The following is an 18,974-nucleotide window of genomic DNA, read 5'->3' on the forward strand; positions in this document are numbered from 1 at the left end:
AAGCAGATTCAGAAGGATGTAGGTTGCAGTAAGTAATGGGAGATGTAGAAGCTTGCACAGGATAGGGTAGAATGGAGTGCCTCATCAAACCAGTCTCAGGACTAAAGACCACAACAACATCAAAGAACGAGGGAAAAACAGAAAACAATGATGATTTTTCGGATTTTTCTATACATGTATTTGTACAATGTCTTACTACACTCCATCCCTAACTCGTATTCCGAAACGTAAAATCCAAAACTAGATGTCGATGTGAATGAGAATAAAATGACATAATGTGACATTTCGGACAGTTTCCAGAACAGTCAATATTCTGTCGTTGCCATGTATTCATGGAAGCACGTGGCCATCGAAATTCGAAGAGTATTACATATTCTAATCACACTTTTCGGTAATGTGGAGAATAGCAGGCTTGTCAGCTGCTAGCCGATTCGAGGTCGTGGCGCTGCAGTGCGCATGCGTGGATTTCAGGCATATCGGTTTTCATTGGTTGGCACGAGAAGAACTGACAACAGCGTTTCGGTTCGCTAGGACCGTTCGGCATCGCTTATGAAATGCTTACAGAATAATTTTGGGGCTCTCCTTCGAAAAGAAGACCGTTCGGTGCGCTTAGGTACCGATCCGATCAGCAAAATGCTGAAAAGATATAGAATAGGTCCTCTGGAGCGGCGTTATCATCGATGTCTTGACCATCTCTACTCGTGTTGCATTAACCAGACAAGACACTCTGATCTTCTGGTGGCGCTGGTTCTTACCACGTCTGGGTCCATTCCTCCTTTCGTTAGTTGGTAAAACGAAATTATTTGGATTTCTACACCTACATCCAATACTCCGCAAGTCACCTGACGGTATGTGGTGGAGGGTACCTTGAGTACCTCTATCGGTTCTCCCTTCTATTCCAGCCTCGTATTGTTCGTGGGAAGACAGATTGTCGGTATGCCTCTGTGTGGACTCCAATCTCTCTGATTTTATCCTCATGGTCTCTTCGCAAGATATTCGTAGGAGGGAGTAATATACGGCTTGACTCCTCGGTGAAGGTATGTTCTCGAAACTTCAACAAATGGCGACCCTGCCCCACTCTCTGCCTACTGCTCTCTACCCTTGTGGTGCGCCATTTTCTGATCCGGTGCCCGTTTTTCAACTGTTTACGTTTCCATCTGTGTTTGCCGTCTACTTTTCTAACATTCTACGCGGTGTCTGTTGTTCTATATCGTGTCTCCCTACCACTTTAGTGCAACGACGCTCTGAGCGTGTTTTTTAGGGAATTGACTAGTTTGAACCTGGGACCTGTTGCTGGTAAGGAGACGCCAGACCACACATCACATGCAGAATTCAGAAGAGTTCAGTGAGACTAGCGATGATATAACCAAATGCTTAATGGTCTCAGTGTCAGCTCCACTGCACTCCCTGTACAAGAATCTTAATACTAACTAAATTTAGTGGAAGGGGTTCAAGGCTTTCCTATTTTTAGTTAGCTGGTAAAATAACGTCGAAAAAGCAGTTAAGTTTACCATTGGAAATTTATTCTAATCACAAAACATCGTTTATAAATTGCACTATTGATAAAAGGAAATGTTTTAATACAGGATGGTAAAAACCAACTGCGTTCAACAAAAATGTGAACGAATTTTCCCTGAATGGGTTTCCAAGTTTTACAATGGATCGAAGGATGACCTATGCCATATCACATCTATAATCTAGGTTTAAATTAAGTTTCACAAAAGAGAAAACTATCAAAATGGTCTACAGTGACCCTCAATTATCTTTAATAACTTATCTAACTTGTCGTAAATTACAGTGGCTGATGTGGCTTCTCAGTAACTATATAACAGAAAAATCATCGCGTATCAGATTTTTACTTAAACTGGCAAATGTGAGTACCATGAGCTTTAATTGACGATCGACACTAGTATTTCGTAAAAAGGGGGTGTAACAGATGAGACTTCTGCAGTTCTGAGTGAAGCCTTATGCTCTCAAAAATGCGACATCCCGTGCGTTCATTACCTTGTCGGTGTTTAGGCAGCGTCAGGGCGGCAGCGGCCGGCGCACCAGCCACCAGCTCGCCGTCTCGGAAGTAACTCTCTCCTAACTTCTCCTTACTACAATTTACCGAAGTTGGTTAAAAAAAAACTATCTGGCTGTGTTTCATCTGACCAATCAGGGTCTCAATGTTAACCTTAAGCTCCGCCTACAAAAATTATGTCTATCCAATGAGAAGCGTTATACTTTTCGTGGTGGAGCAATGTTTTTAAAGTTTGCAACGTAACAGAGACGCGAAAAAGTCTCACGCTAAAACCTGCAGCTGGTGTGGTCCTTTTAGCGTTATCGTAAAATCTATACTGTTCTTCTGGAGGGCTCTATCTTTTAACATGGGATGGGGGGTGGTGCTAGCGGTTAGCTGGCGATCTGGGTGTACGTCCCTTATCGTAGGGCCTTTCAGCTTAACACGGTTCTGCTCTCGTCTTCTGTTCTCGTTTCTCCCCTCGGAACTGCGTCTGTCTCACGGTGGGAAGGTATGAGATGCATTTAGGCATTCTTGTTAGTCTGTGGTATTCCATTTGCTCACTCGTTACTCGTACTACTTTGGTTAATTTAATGTCACGATTTATTCGGAGCTATGTGACATACTACTGGATTTGCTTATCATGTCAGGGTTTTCATGGAAGGTGTTGGATTTGCCTGACACCTTCGATTTTGTCAGATGTTTTAGCGGATGACACGCATTCTATCGATCGCGTCTTACTTTTTATTCACTGCAGCAGCAAGGCAAAGTAATTTTGATTTGCCCCCGCTGGAACCTCCGCCATCTCAACGATGTTTTCAGAAATATTCCCTAGCGATGTCATTGCCGTTAGTTGCTCCTCTTTCAAAGTTGCTTGATTAGATTTTTGCCTTTTTCGCATCAGGTTTTGGTTTAGCACTTTTTTTTCTTACATTATGGTACAGGCAATTATGACCTTAGCAGTTCTGCGCCCTAAAGAACCAACCAATCAGCCAAAACAGTACCAAATGTAATAGAGCCAGTGTTTTTTCCTATTGTATTATTCATTGTCACTTCGAATATCAATTGAGGCCCTTTCTAATTCTAAACTGATTTACTACATGGCATCAATTGCAACCAACACAAACTACTGCCAGCCATATATGAACTACGGATTAGGGAGATTCGTTCGGACTGAAGATTATATCAGATCATTTGCCCGCGCAAAATGTAGTTCGCCAGCGCTCAGGTATCACTGCTGATGCCGCCACATTACTCCTATTCGTCATAGTATGTTCGTAACTAGATTATTTTATAAAAAGTATGAGAGCAATGAAATGTTAGTAGCATTACAGCTTCCAAAAAGATCAGCTTATGATTTAAACATGTTAATAATCAATTCTTAAGATTTAAATGTATCTATCTTGCCAATGTTTATACTTTTTTCTTTAATATAGGCTTCATTACTCACCCTGTGGGTCCGGGGGTTAGAATAGGCCCGAGGTATTCCTGCCTGTCGTAAGAGGCGACTAAAAGGAGTTTCACACGTCTCGGCCTTTATGTGATGGTATCCTGTAGGGTTTGACCGACCACCGTTCTTCGAAATTTTCCCGAGTTGCGAGCCAATTGGGAAAGGGCGCCTTACAAGGTGCATCATGTCCATCATGCATTGAGATTTTTAGCCCACTTTCTCGTCGTCGCATTGCAGTCCCGCTCATTCTCCATGCATCCAGGTGCATTTTCCACCATGCACTCTGCAGTGTCGCTTTCTGCATCGACGATGACCGCGGACTTCCTTGCACCTGATATCCAGCTCGTTGTGGTGGGGCCGCAATGTACCTTGTTGATTGTAGCCACCTGACCACACAGGGATCGCTCTGCCGATACCTGCGCCGTTTACTCCCCATGTATGCCAAGGGGTAGATGCCTATTCCCCTGGGGCATCAGGACTCCTGGCAATGGCCATCCTGCCAGGTGGCTTTTGCTGCGGCTGGGTGGCGCCTGTGGGGAGGGCCCGTGGTTGGAGTGGGTGGCATCAGGGTGCAAGACACCCGATGAAGCGTAGACCATCTTTTGCTGGTGATGAAACACCAGTACTCTCTAAGCGATCACGAGCTCAATTCAACCCACAGAAATACGACCTCAAATCGGTTCCCTCCCTGGCCACACCATGGCAGGAATGTCAGGCGAAGGATGGCATCAGATCTTATTCGCCCAAGTACCTTGTATGTTCGAGAGGTAATGGGCAATCTTTCATGACGATGAAGCCTCAGTTTTTTGTTGACCATTTAGAGGACAAGTTTGGGGAGGTGAAGGGCTTGTCCAAAATCTGGGTCAGTCTTGATCAAAACAGCATCCTCTGCCCAGTCACAGAAGTTACTCGGTTGTGACAAGCTGGGGGATGTTTCTGTAACCATCACGCCCCATAAGAGCTTAAATATGCTCCAGGGTATCATATTTCACAGGACCTTCTTTTACAGTCTAACGATGAGCTGCGCGCCAATTTAGAGCGGCGAGGTGTACATTTCGTCCGGAGTGTCCACCGGGTGCAAGGGAAGATCAGGTTGCTACAGGTGCTTTAATCTTGGCCTAGGAGGGTGATACATTGCCTGAGAAAATCAAGGTGATGGTCTACTGCTGTGATGTAAAGCGATATACCCTTCCCCTGATGCGGTGCTGTAAGTGCGGGAAGTATGGCCATATGTCTCACCGCTGTGCTTCCAGCGTCACATGCCGAGATGGCTGACGCCCATCACATCACAATACTTCAGGTGTGTCAACTGCAGAGAGCAACATTCGCATTGCTCCAGAAAGAAAGGACCTGAACCGATTGACCTACACTGAGGCTAAGAGAAAATCTGAATGCCTGCATCCTGTGCATATGACGTTTTACTCCGCTACAACAACAGTTCTGACACCATCAGCTCTGCCAACCCAAGTCACCTCTGAGCTGGAAGACTACTTCAGGAGCACCCACCTCCCCCAACCATTGTGGACGTCTGTCCCCACTTCTCATCCAGAGAAGCGAAAGTCTTATTATGCTTCTCTCGCTAGGAAGGGGTCCCTAGGGTCACTCCCTTCCCAGGTTTCTGTTAGTGGGGAAAAATGACACCTGTCAGAGTCCAAAAGCAGCTGTTCATTAGGGCATCAAACTCATCCTCAGTCCCAGAGACGGAGCCAGTGAAGTCCTCACAGCTAGGGAAACTCAAGGAGCAGCGAGAGAAAGCCAAAAAAGAAAAGCCTAAGACCAAGGAAATTGCGGAGGCACCCCCACCACTGCTACCTACAAGCTCTGCGTCTGAGGGTGGTGTGAAGATTCTAGCGTCCGCTGAGGACCTAGATCTCGCCAGACCCTCATACACAGTGGATATGCTCAGGCGATAGGTCAGTGGCAGCAGGTGACTTAGGCGTAAACTGCCTCGTTGAATGTTTCATGCCTTCCCAGTGTCACGATGTCATCCTCCAATGGTATTGCGGGTTTTTTCCACTGTCTGGATGAGCTACGGCAACTGCTAAGCTTTATACCTGCTTTCTGCCTTGTCCTCAAGGAAACAAGGTTCCCAGCAACGCAGACTCTGCCCTCTGCGGGTATAAGGGATATTTCAGGAACTGTAGCGACTATAATAGAGTGTAAGTTTGCGTTTATGTCCTAAACTCAGTCTGTAGTGAACCTATGCCCCTTCAAAACCCTCTTGAAGCTGTGGTTGTCAGAATAAGGACGACACAGGAAATAGCTATTTGCAATGTATATCTTCCTCCAGATTGTGCAGTACCCCTGAATGTATTAGCTGCACTGATTGATCAACTCCCTAAACCTTTCTTACTTTTGAGATATTTTAATGCCTATAACTCCTTGTGGAGTGGTACCGTACTTACTGGCTGAGGCAGAGATGTCGAAACTTTTCTGTCTCAGTTCGACCTCTGCCTCTTACATACTGGGGCCGCCACACATTTAATTGTGGCTCATGGTAGTTACTCAGCCATTGATTTATCAATTTGCAGTCCAGGACTTCGCCCATCTATCCACAGGATAGCACATGACGACCTATGTGGTAGTGACCACTTCCCCATCTTCCTGTCACTGCCCTGATGTGAGACCCACAGACGCCTGCCTAGATGGGCTCTGAACAAAGCAGATTGGGAAACTTTCACCTCTGGTGTCACCATTGAATGTCCCACACACGAGAACATCGATGTGATGGGTATGGGCAAAGATAAAATGGCTTTTGGGGTACCGGGCCCGAACAGGTGTCCCCGGTGTTATCATAAATGGCATGTTATCTACCGACGAAAACGCGATTGCCAAGCACTTTGCTGTGCACTATGCTCGAGCCTCTGTGTCGGAGAATTACCCCCAGCCTATCGCACACTAAAACGGTGGCTGGAAGGGAACTTCCTCTCATTCAATACTCGCCGCAGTGAATCCTATAATACCCCATTTACAGAGTGGGAGCTCCTCAACGCCCTGGCACATTGCCCCGACACAGCTCCTGTGCCTGATAGAATCCACAGCCAGATGATTAATCTCTCATCTGACTACAAGCGACATCTCCTCGTCATCTTAAACCGGATCTGGTGCGATGGCGTCTTTCCATCGTAATGGTGGCAGAGCACTATCATTTCGGTGCTCAAACCCGGTAAAACCCCGCTAGATGTGCATAGCTATCGGCCCATCAGCCTCACCAACGTTCTTTGTAAGCTGCGGGAACGTGGGGTATGACGGTGGTCGGGTTGGGTCCTGGAGTCACGTGGCCTGCTGGCACTATGTCAGGGCGGCTTCCGACAGGGTCGCTCTACCACTGATAATCGTGTGTCCCTCGAGTATGCCGTCAGAACAGCCTTGTCCAGATGGCAACACCTGGTTGCCATCTTTTTGACCTATGTAAAGCATACGACACAACTTGGCGACATCATATCCTTGACACATTGTATGAGTGGGGTCTCCAAGGGCCGCTCCCGATTTTTATCCAAATCTTCCTATCGCTCCATACTTTACGTGTCCAAGTTGGTGCCTCCCATAGTTCCATCCATATCCAGGAGAACAGTGTCTCGCAGGGCTCTGTATTAAGTGTCTTTCTATTTTTAGTGGCCATTAACGGTCTAGCACCAGCTGTCGGGCCCTCCGTCTCACTTCTGTATGCAGACGACTACTGCATTTCGTACTGCTCCACCAGTTCTGGTGTTGCTGAGCGGCGCTTACTGGGTGCCATTCACAGTCATGGGCTCTAGCCCACGGCTTCCAGTTTTCAGCTGCGAAGTCGCGTGTCATGCACTTCTGTCGGCGCCGTACCGTTCATTGGGAACCAGCACTTTACCTTAATGACGATCCACGCAATTAAGTGGATACATATATATTGCCAGGACTGGTTTCCGATGCTCGATTGACTTGGCTCCCTCACTTCGTCAGCTGAAGCGGAAGTGCTGGCAGCGCCTCGATACCTTCTGTTGCCTGAGCAACACCAACTGGGGTGCAGATTTATCCACGCTGCTGCAGCTCTACAAAGCCCGTGTCCAAACTCGAATTGACTATGGGAGTGTGGTGTATGATTCGGCAGCGCCTTCAGCGTTGCATTTACTTGACCCTGTGCACCACTGCGGGATTCGACTAGCGATAGGAGCTTATAGGACAAGTCCGGTAACCAGCGTACTGGTGGAGGCTGGAGTCCCTCCATTGCGGATCAGACGTGCGCACTTGCTCGCCAGTTACGCAGCACACATTCGTAGTTCCTCTGAGCAACCGAATTACCGTCTCCTTTTCCCGCCCGCGGCAGTCCATCTCGCGCATCGGCGGCCCAGGTCCGGGCTAACGATTGCGGTTAGCTTGCGGTCCCATCTCTTCGAACTGGAGTCCTTCCCTTTACCACCTCTACTTGCGGTCCGTTCACGTACCCCTCCACGGTGTACCCTTCGGCCGCAGCTTCGTCTGGATCTTGGACGTGGCCCTAAGGACTGCATTAATTTTGCGGCTCCCGCTGTCACTTCCTTCGGTTCTTGACGTGTTCCGGGGCTGATGGTCGCGTTGGCTTTGCCTACGTGCACGGCGGCCATATTGAACAGCATGCCTTACCCGATGGCTGCAGTGTATTCACTGCAGAGCTGGTGGCCATTTCTCGTACACTTCTGTATCTCCGTTCATGCCCTCGGAATCTTCTTTTATGTACTGACTCCTTGAGCAGCCTGAACACTATGGACCAGTGCTGTCCTCTTCATCCTTCGGTAGCGTCCATCCAGGAGTCTGTCTATGCCCTGGAACGGTCCAGCCGTTCAGTGGTGTTCTTCTGGATTACTGGCCACGTCGGAATTTCAGGAAATGAACTTGGTGACAGGCTGGCCAAACAGGCGACACGGAAACCGATTTCTGAAGATGGGCATCCCAGTAACTGACCTGCGTTCGTTATTTCGCCGCAATGTTTTGTAGCTTTGGGAGATGGAATGGCAAAATCTCAGTACACACACAAACTGCGAGCCATTAAGGGGACCATGAATGTGTGGAAGTCCTCGATGAGGACTTCTCACAGGGACACTCTGGTTCTGTGCAGGCGACCCTCGGCTACCTCGTGCGCCGTGAAGACCCACCTCAGTGTCGGTGCTGCGCCCGGTTGTCAGTGGCCCATATTTTGCTATGCCCTTTGTCAGCCCTGCAACTTCTTCGGTTGCCGGACTCTTTGTCATTGATTTTAGCAGACAACGCCTTATCGGCTGATTTGGTTTTCCGCTTCATCCGTGAGGGTGGGTTTTATCATTGGATCTGAGTTTTAGCGCCTGTCCTTTGTCCCTGTGTGTACTCCACCCTAGTGCTTTTAGGGTGAAGGTTTTAATGTGTTGCAGGGTGGCTGGCTTTTCCTTTTTATTTGCGTGGTCGACCAGCCACTGTAATCTCCTTCCTTGTTCTACTCTCTTCTGTTTCTTGTATCTCTCTCTGTTGTTGTTGTCCCTTTTTGTTTCTTTTAGTGTTCGTTGCCTTTCCGCCTTTCCTTCGTTCTTGCGGTCTTTCCTTTCTTCCGTTTTGTGTTATATGTGTCGTCTATTTTATTCTCACACTTTTGGCATTGTTTTATTAGGAAAAAGGGACCAATGACCTCGTAGTTTGGTCCCTTTACCCACTATTTTAACCCACCAACTCTTCGTTACAAGGTCACAGTCAAGAATCCACACACATTCTCACGCTGCAGGCCAAACGTACCTTGTGTGGGGCACATTATCTCTCCCCACTCCTGAGAAGAGTACCAATATCAGTCGATGCCGCTCTGTGCTAAAATGATCATACCAAAGTAGCATAAACGCGGTAATCATTTATATCAACTTTTTAACCGCGGTAACATTTCTCAGTCAACAGTATTTTAAGCAACTAATCTTCGTAACATGCGATCACCTGGTATAACTGACCGCTATTGATATTTGACTTCGTTACAGTAAGAAGGTAATGAAAACTATTTGATCGCTGTAATATTTCGTCGCAACTGAGAAAATGATTATCTGAATTACATAACTCTGACTTGGGCACTTGTAGCATCTCATTCTGTCTCCGCAAACTCGAGTGTACTGTGGTATAAACACTATGTGACAAATACTAGTCATTGTAGTTATTCTTTGGCGTTAGTGATTTACACGATTCCATGCCGCTCTTTACAGTTAACTGCTCAGCCTTCCACGCTTGTAAGCTATGCTATATAGAAGTGTTTTATGTGGAAATAAATGTTCACTTCTACCGGACACCGCATATCTGTAACCCCTACAATAACATGCCCGCGTCGGCTTCAGCGTTGCGCATCGTAGCGTGAACTTCCATTACTTCAGCGTTACCCGCGCCGCGCTCGTTCTCGCACGAGAATGGATAATCCGCCAGTCACCACAGATCCACCTGCGAGCAGCACAGTTAGCAGGGTTACAATTGAACCCCTGCCGTTCTGGCAACACAACCAGATGTCGTTTGCGCAGCTTGAAAGCCAATTCGTCCTTTCGCATATATTAGCAGACGAAACGAAGTATAGTAAAGGCCTGAATTTGACTGCGACATAAGCTCCGTACAGTTCGCCGTCATAGGTTGGCCAACGTTGGTGTGAAGGTGACAACTTCTGACTGAAGAATGCTGTGCGCTGCCAACAATGCTCGACATGTTGCTACACTGTGCCGGCTGCAGACAAGGCAACTACTCCTTTTATCAGATATTACATTAGACAGATCACCACCAGCATTGTTTATATACAACTGAAGCTGAACGTACAAGCGGAAGGGCTATCACCTGTAGAGGTGAACGCAACAGCGGAAACATGCCCACAAGTTAAAGCCGTAACGGCTACCATTGATTCTGATGCACTCGCACAGGCCCAAAAACGCGATGATGAGTACAAAGATTTGTTGAAACAATCGGGACGACTCAATTTACAACGTATCGCGATGCTTGAAGCAAGTGTTGAATGGTATTGTGACCTTTCTCGAAAGAAAGCACGTCCATTAGTGCCGCAAGACTTTCGGGCACAAGAAGTTGCGTCAGTACACAATCTGGCGCATCCAGGAGTAAAGCCGCTATTAGATTGGCTAAAGTTTCGTCTGGCCTGGAATGCAAGGTGATTGCAAAATAATTTGTCAAGCAGTGCATTGCGCGTCAGAGGAACAAAAAGAACCCAGCATATCAAAGCACCGGTAGGCGCGTTTCTGCCGCCGAATCAACGTTTCGAACACGAGCGCGTCGATACCGTAGGCCCGTTCATAGTCGCAAGAGGGTATAATTATTGTCTTACAGTTGAGGACCGATTTACCAGGCAGCCTGAAGCATTCCCCATGAAGGATATCACAACTGAAACGGAGGCGCATACAATTTTTTCGCGACTGCCTCTCCCGATGCGGCGTACCACTACGGATTACCGCGGACAGGGGACGACAGTTGGAAGTGTACCTTCTCACAGCATTAGCTACATTATTACTTATGAAGCGTATACCCCTAGAGCCTATCATCCTGCATCAAATCGCTTAGGTCAAAGCCTGCATCGCCGTTTGAAAGCAGCTCTCCGATTTCACATGATGCAGAACTGGATGGAGGCACTACCTGTCGTACACTACTGGCCATTAAAATTGCATACACCAAGAAGAAATGCAGATGATAAACTGGTATTCCTTGGACAAATATATTATACTAGAACTGACATGTGACTACATTTTCACGCAGTTCGGGTGCATAGATCCTGAGAAATCACTGCCCAGAACAACCACCTCTGGCCGTAATAACGGCTTTGATACGCCTGGGCATTGAGTCAAACAGAGCTTGGATGGCGTGTACAGGTACAGCTGCCCATGCAGCTTCAACACGATACCACAGTTCATCAAGAGTAGTGACTGGCGTATTGTGACGAGCCAGTACAATTGGTGAGAGATCTGGAGAATGTGCTGCCCAGGCCAGCAGTCGAACATTTTCTGTATCCAGAAAGGCCCGTACAGGACCTGCAACATGCGTTGGTGCATTATCCTGCTGAAATGTAGGATTTCGCAGGGATCGAATGAAGGGTAGAGCCACGGGTCGTAACACATCTCAAATGTGACGTCCACTGTTCAGAGTGCAGTCAATGCGAACAAGAGATGACCGAGACGTGTAACCAATGGCATCCCATATCATCACGCCGGGTGATACGCCAGTGTGGCTATGACGAATACACGCTTCCAATGTGCGTTCACCGCGATGTCGCCAAACACGGATGCGACCATCATGATGCTGTAAAGAGGACCTGGATTCATCCGAAAAAATGACATTTTGCCATTTGTGCACCCAGGTTCGTCGTCGAGTACACCACCGCAGGAGCTCCTGTCTGTGATGCGGCGTCAAGGGTAACCGCATCCATGGTCTCCGAGCTGATAGTCCATGCTGCTGCAAACGCCGTCGAACTGCTCGTGCAGATGGTTGTCGTCTTGCAATCGTCCCCATCTGTTGACTCAGTGATCGAGACGTGGTTGCACGATACGTTACAGCCATGCCTATCATCTCGACTGCTAGTGATGCGAGGCTGTTGGGATCCAGCATGGCGTTCCGTATTACCCTCCTGAACCCACCGATTCCATATTCTGCTAACAGTCATTTGATCTCGACCAACGCGAGCAGCAATGTCGCGATACGATAATCGCAATCGCGATAGGCTACACCGACCTTTATCAAAATTGGAAACGTGATGGAACGCATTGCTCCTCCTTAGACGAGGCACACAACAACATTTCACCAGGCAACGCCGGTCAACTGCCGTTTGTGTATGAGAAATGGGTTGCAAACTTTCCTCATGTCAGCACGTTGTAGGTGTCGCCACCGGCGCCAGCCCTGTGTGAATGCTCTGAAAAGCTAATCATTTGCATATCAGAGCCCCTTTTCCTGTCGGTTAAATTTCGCGTCTGTAGCACGTCATCTTCGTGGTGTAGCAAGTTTAATGGCTAGTGGTGTACCTCCCGGGTTACGGACGTCATTCAGAAGCGATCGAAAGGCTACGGCGGAGTAGTCAGTGTACGGGCAAACGTTACGTTTGCCAGTTGAATTCTTGCACAGCATGGCAGACAATACAGTCGATGCATCACACTTAGCTGCTAGATTGCGAGAGCAAATACACCAGACCAAAGGCATCCAGAAGTCAGGTTGGGAGACACTCGTTTGTGTTCACAGACCTGGAGAACTGCACACTCGTTTTCTCACGTAGTGATGCAGTACGCAAGCCGTTGCAACCGGTATATGACGGACCATATCCGGTGATCAGCAGAGGTGGCCACACATTTCGTATTAGGATAAATAGTATGTATATGCCTACCTACGTCGCACTAGAGCGACTCAAGTCCGCGTTTTTCGACGCATCGGACACAGTAAAGACTGCAGGATGCGAACCAGAAGACGTCGCCGTACCTCACAACCTCTACGGACACCAGACGCCTCGTCGAAGAGTGATACCTCACATCCCGCTGTAACCACCGACTCCAGTGGCACATTGACAGGTTTCAAGAAAGCGCAGTGGTAACAAGTGCAGGGCGACGTGTAGAGTTTAATCTGCGATATCGTTAACAGAAGGGAGGGGGGGGGGGGGGGAGGAGGAGTTACGTAGCATCTCACTGTCCCCGCAGACGCGAGTGTACAGTGGTGTATAAACATTCCACGTGACTAGTATTTGTATTTTAGTTACTCTTTGGCGTTTGTGATAAAGACGATTCCATGCCGCTCTTCACAGTTAACTGCTCAGCTTCGCATGCTTGTAAACTATACTGCATAGAAGTGTTTTATGTCGAAATAATACCTCGTGATGACTCGGTGTTGTGTGATGTCCTTAGGTTCGTTAGATTTAAGTAGTTCTAAGTTCTAGGGGACTGATGACCATAGATGTTAAGCCCCATAGTGCTCAGAGCCATTTGAACCATTTTTTTGTCGAAATAAATGTATTCTACCACATACCACGCACTGGATTATTAACAAAGAGAAACTCTATTTAACTCATATATTGATTTAATTCCTCTCTTTCTTAAAAACACAGATTTCTTGCCCAAGCCAAAGTTCCTGAGTAACTGTGGTTTTTGTGGTTGGATCTGAAAAATATGTTTACTGAGAATTAATTCAGACTGCATGACCCAATAGAAGGGTTGTACTTCAGAGCAAGAAAACTATTTGCAAGTTCTGGTAAACTGTAGATACAAGAGATCGTTATTAAAGATAAAAATAATTTAATTGTAACACGGAAATTAACACTAGCTTCCACTAGTGCAATTACAGTGGCCACATTTAACTTTAATTCTTCAGTTAATTCTTAACTTGAATTCTTAATGGAGGAGTAGAAAATCTCTTGTAATTATCATTCCAATTATAACAAGAAACTTACGTTCATAAGTACCGAAGTGCTTCATTTGCAATCTCGGTCAGAACAAAAAGAGCAATGGACGATTCACTGTCGTAGCTAGTCAGAGAACATGAAAAATGAAACAGACAAGGTGCGTTGGCTTCTTATTGTATTATTACTCTTAGACTAACATAGAATTATACATTTCATACCATCGTAGGCTACATTCATTTTCATGATATACATATAGAATTGCTTACGAAAACGGAACACTTGCTTAAAATACTATTTGGTTCATAAAGAGGCACCACACCGGTGGTATAACTAATCTGGGATGCATTCTAGTTGTCCTCATCGATCACAAGGCATTTGCGAGGGAGGTCTGAGTTCATTTTCGGAAAGAGGTGACAGTTCTCAAGGACCAGGTATGTGTTGCCCTAAAAGTGACGAAATGCCTCCCAGTGAAATACGCCGTGCATCAGTCTACGCATGGTGTAGTTCGCTACCGAAATGGCGTGGCCCTCAACAGTCCCCTCCCGCACAGACCACGGTAAGTGTACCACGAATGTCGCATGGCCTGATATTTTCCGCCAGCTAAACCGGAACCACGCTCCCACGTGATAGTTGGCGTGTTCATGGTCGCAGTCTGTTGCTGTCCACCCGTGTCACGTGTCGGCTCTCACTTCGAATGGCTGTAGCCACTCCTCTGCGTCTCACTGAACACGGGAGACGAATGGCCGCCTACCGTGAAACAAGGTCTATGCAGCAACTTACTTTACGAGTGACAATATTCACACACCTCTTCACATTTTAGTTTATGTGCATTTATTCATTGGGACCGACTAGGATCACATAAAGCCTAGAAAAGTTAAAATCTTTTCAGTCAGCCTATTCTTGTTCATTCATTTGAGAAGGCCGTAAAAAAACACCCGTTTTTTGAGAGTCTTTACACTGAAGCGCCAAAGAAACTGCTATAGGAATGCGTATTCCAATACAGAGAGACATAAAAAAGGAGAATAGCCGCAGCGGTCGACAACGCCTGTATAAGACAAGTGTCTGGCGCAGTTTTTAGATCGGTTGCTGCTGCTGCAGCAATGGCTGGTTATCAAGATTTAAGTTAGTCTGAGCGTGGTGTTGTATTTGGCGCACGAGCGACATCTCCGAGGTAGCGATGAAGTGGGGATTTTTCCGTACGACCATTTCACGGGTGTACCGTGAATATCAGGTATCCGATAAAACATCATATCCGCCGGAAAAAGTTCTACAAGAACGGGACCAACGACGACTGCAGAGGGTCGTTCAACGTGACAGAAGTGCAAAAAATTGGTTCAAATGGCTCTGAGCACTATGGGACTTAACATCTGAGGTCATCAGTCCCCTAGAACTTAGAACTACTTGAACCTAACCAACCTAAAGACATCACACAGATCCATGCCCGAGGCAGGATTCGAACCTGCGACCGTAACGGTCGCGCGGTTCGACTGTGGCGCCTAGAAACGCTCGCACAGAAGTGCTACTCTTCCACAAATTGCTGCAGATTTCAATGCTGGGCAATCAACAAGTATCAGTGTGTGAACTATTCAACGAAACATCATCGATATCGGCTTTCGGTGCCAAAGGCCCACTCGTGTACCCTTGATAACTGCGCGACACAAAGCTTAACGTCTCGTCTGAACTCGTCAACACCGACATTGGACTGTTGATGACTGGGAACATGTTGCCTGGTCGGAAGAGTCTCATTTCAGACGTCATCGAGCGGACGGACGCGTACGGATAGGGAGACAACCACGTGAGACCATGGACGCTGCATGTCAGCAGGGGATTGTTTAAGCTAGTTGAGGCTTTGTAATGATGTTGGAAGTGTGTAGTTGGAGTGATATGGGACCCCTGATATATCTAGATACGACTCTGACAGGTGACACGTACGTAAGCATCCTGTCTGGTCACCTGCATCCATTCATGTCCATTGTGCATTACGGCGGACTTGGGCAATTCTAGCAAGACAACGTGCACCCACACATCCACAATTGCTACAGAGCGGCTCCAGGAACAGTCTTCTGAGTTTAAACACTTCCGCTGGCCACCAAACTATCCAGACATGAATATTAATGTGCATATCTGGGATGCACGAGAAAAAGATTGAATAATCAACGAAAGGAGAATGTTCTACGAGTCGGGGCGTGGAATGACAGAAGCTTGAACGTGGTAGGGAAACTAGAAAATCTGAAAAGGGAAATGCAAAGGCTCAATCTAGATATAGTAGGGGTCAGTGAAGTGAAGTGGAAGGAAGACAGGGATTTCTGGTCAGATGAGTATCGGGTAATATCAACAGCAGCAGAAAATGGTATAACAGGTGTAGGATTCGTTATGAATAGGAAGGTAGGGCAGAGGGTGTGTTACTGTGAACAGTTCAGTGACCGGGTTGTTCTAATCAGAATCGACAGCAGACCAACACCGACAACGATAGTTCAGGTATATATGCCGACGTCGCAAGCTGAAAATGAACAGATAGAGAAAGTGTATCAGGACATTGAAAGGGTAATGCAGTATGTAGAGGACGAAAATCTAATACTCATGGGCGACTGGATTGCAGTTGTAGGGGAAGGAGTAGAAGAAAAGGTTACAGGAGAATATGGGCTTGAGACAAGGAATGAAAGAGGAGAAAGACTAATTGAGTTCTGTAACAAGTTTCAGCTAGTAATAACGAATACCCTGTTCAGGAATAACAAGAGGAGGTATACTTGGAAAACGCCGGGAGATACGGGAAGATTTCAATTAGATTACATCATGGTCAGACAGAGATTCCGAAATCAGATACTGGATTGTAAGGCGTACCCAGGAGCAGATGCAGACTCAGATCACAATATAGTAGTGATGAAGAGTAGGCTGAAGTTCAAGACATTAGTCAGGAAGAATCAATACGCAAAGAAGTGGGATACGGAAGTTCTAAGGAATGACGAGATAAGTTTGAAGTTCTCTAGAGCTATAGATACAGCAATAAGGAATAGAGCAGTGGGCAACACAGTTGAAGAGGAATGGACGTCTCTAAAAAGGGGCATCACAGAAGTTGGGAAGGAAAACATAGGTACAAAGAAGGTAGCTGCGAAGAAACCATGGGTAACAGAAGAAATACTTCAGTTGATTGATGAAAGGAGGAAGTACAAACATGTTCCGGGAAAATCAGGAATACAGAAATACAAGTCGCTGAGGAATGAAACAAATAGGAATTGCAGGGAAGCTAAGACGAAATGGCTGCAGGAAAAATGTGAAGACATCGAAAAAGATATGATTGTCGGAAGGACAGACTCAGCATACAGGAAAGTCAAAACAACCTTTGGTGACATTAAAAGCAACGGTGGTAAAATTAAGAGTGCAACAGGAATTCCACTGTTAAATGCAGAGGAGAGAGCAGATAGGTGGAAAGAATACATTGAAAGCCTCTATGAGGGTGAAGATTTGTCTGATGTGATAGAAGAAGAAACAGGAGTCGATTTAGAAGAGATATGGAATCCAGTATTAGAATCGGAATTTAAAAGAGCTTTGGAGGACTTACGGTCAAAAAAAGGCAGAAGGGATAGATAACATTCCAACAGAATTTCTAAAATCATTAGGGGAAGTGGCAACAAAACGACTATTCACGTTGGTGTGTAGAATATATGAGTCTGGCGACATACCCTCTGACTTTCGGAAAAGCATCATCCACACAATTCCGAAGACGGCAAGAGCTGACAAGTGCGAGAATTATCGCACAATCAGCTTAACAGCTCATGCATCGAAGCCGCTTACAAGAATAATATACAGAAGAATGGAAAAGAAAATTGAGAATGCGCTAGGTGACGACCAGTTTGGTTTTAGGAAAAGTAAAGGCACGAGAGAGGCAATTCTGACGTTAAGGCTAATAATGGAAGCAAGGCTAAAGAAAAATCAAGACACGTTCATAGGATTTGTCGACCTGGAAAAAGCGTTCGAGAATATAAAATGGTGCAAGCTGTTCAAGATTCTGAAAAAAGTAGGGGTAAGCTACAGGGAGAGATGGGTCATATACAATATGTACAACAACCAAGAAGAAATAACAAGAGTGGACGATCAAGAACGAAGTGCTCGTATTAAGAAGGGTGTAAGACAAGGCTGTAGCCTTTCGCCCCCTACTCTTCAATCTGTACATCGAGGAAGCAATGATGGAAATAAAAGAAAGGTTCAGGAGTGGAATTGAAATACAAGGTGAAAGGATATCAATGATACGATTCGCTGATGACATTGCTATCCTGAGTGAAAGTGAAGAAGAATTAAATGATCTGCTGAACGGAATGAACAGTCTAATGAGTACACAGTATGGTTTGAGAGTAAATCGGAGAAAGACGAAGGTAATGAGAAGTAGTAGAAATGAGAACAGCGAGAAACTTAACATCAGGATTGATGGTCACGAAGTCAATGAAGTTAAGGAATTCTGCTACCTAGGCAGTAAAATAACCAATGACGGACGGAGCAAGGAGGACATCAAAAGCAGACTCGCTATGGCAAAAAAAGGCATTTCTGGCCAAGAGAAGTCTACTAATATCAAATACCGGCCTTAATTTGAGGAAGAAATTTCTGAGGATGTACGTCTGGAGTACAGCATTGTATGGTAGTGAAACATAGACTGTGGGAAAACCGGAACAGAAGAGAATCGAAGCATTTGAGATGTGGTGCTATAGGCGAATGTTGAAAATTAGGTGGACTGATAAGGTAAGGCATGAGGAGGTTCTACGCAGAATCGGAGAGGAAAGGAATATGTGGAAAACACTGATAAGGAGAAGGGACAGAATGATAGGACATCTGCTAAGACATGAGGGAATGACTTCCATGGTACTAGAGGGAGCTGTAGAGGCAAAAACTGTAGAGGAAGACAGAGATTGGAATATGTCAAGCAAATAATTGAGGACGTAGGTTGCAAGTGCTATTCTGAGATGAAGAGGTTAGCACAGGAAAGGAATTCGTGGCGGGCCGCATCAAACCAGTCAGTAGACTGATGACAAAAAAATCTGGGATGCCTTGCAATGCCTATTTCAGAAGAATCTCCACTCCATCGTACTCTCACAGATTTATGGACCACCCTATAGGATTGATGGTGTCAGTTCCCTCCAGCAATACTTCAGACTTTAGCTGAGTCCATACTACGTCGAGTTGCGGTACTTCTGCTTGCTCGCTGGGGCCCTACACGATAT

General features: G+C 46.2%; 1 protein-coding gene across 1 annotated transcript in view; it reads left to right on the forward strand.

The window, feature by feature from the left end:
• The window catches only part of LOC126272850 (protein rolling stone-like), a 221,785-nt gene that overhangs the window by 79,787 nt on the left and 123,024 nt on the right, over positions 1 to 18,974 (forward strand). The window lies entirely within an intron of this gene.

The sequence above is a fragment of the Schistocerca gregaria genome, chromosome 5, assembly GCF_023897955.1.
Source record: "Schistocerca gregaria isolate iqSchGreg1 chromosome 5, iqSchGreg1.2, whole genome shotgun sequence".
Lineage (NCBI taxonomy): Eukaryota > Metazoa > Arthropoda > Insecta > Orthoptera > Acrididae > Schistocerca > Schistocerca gregaria.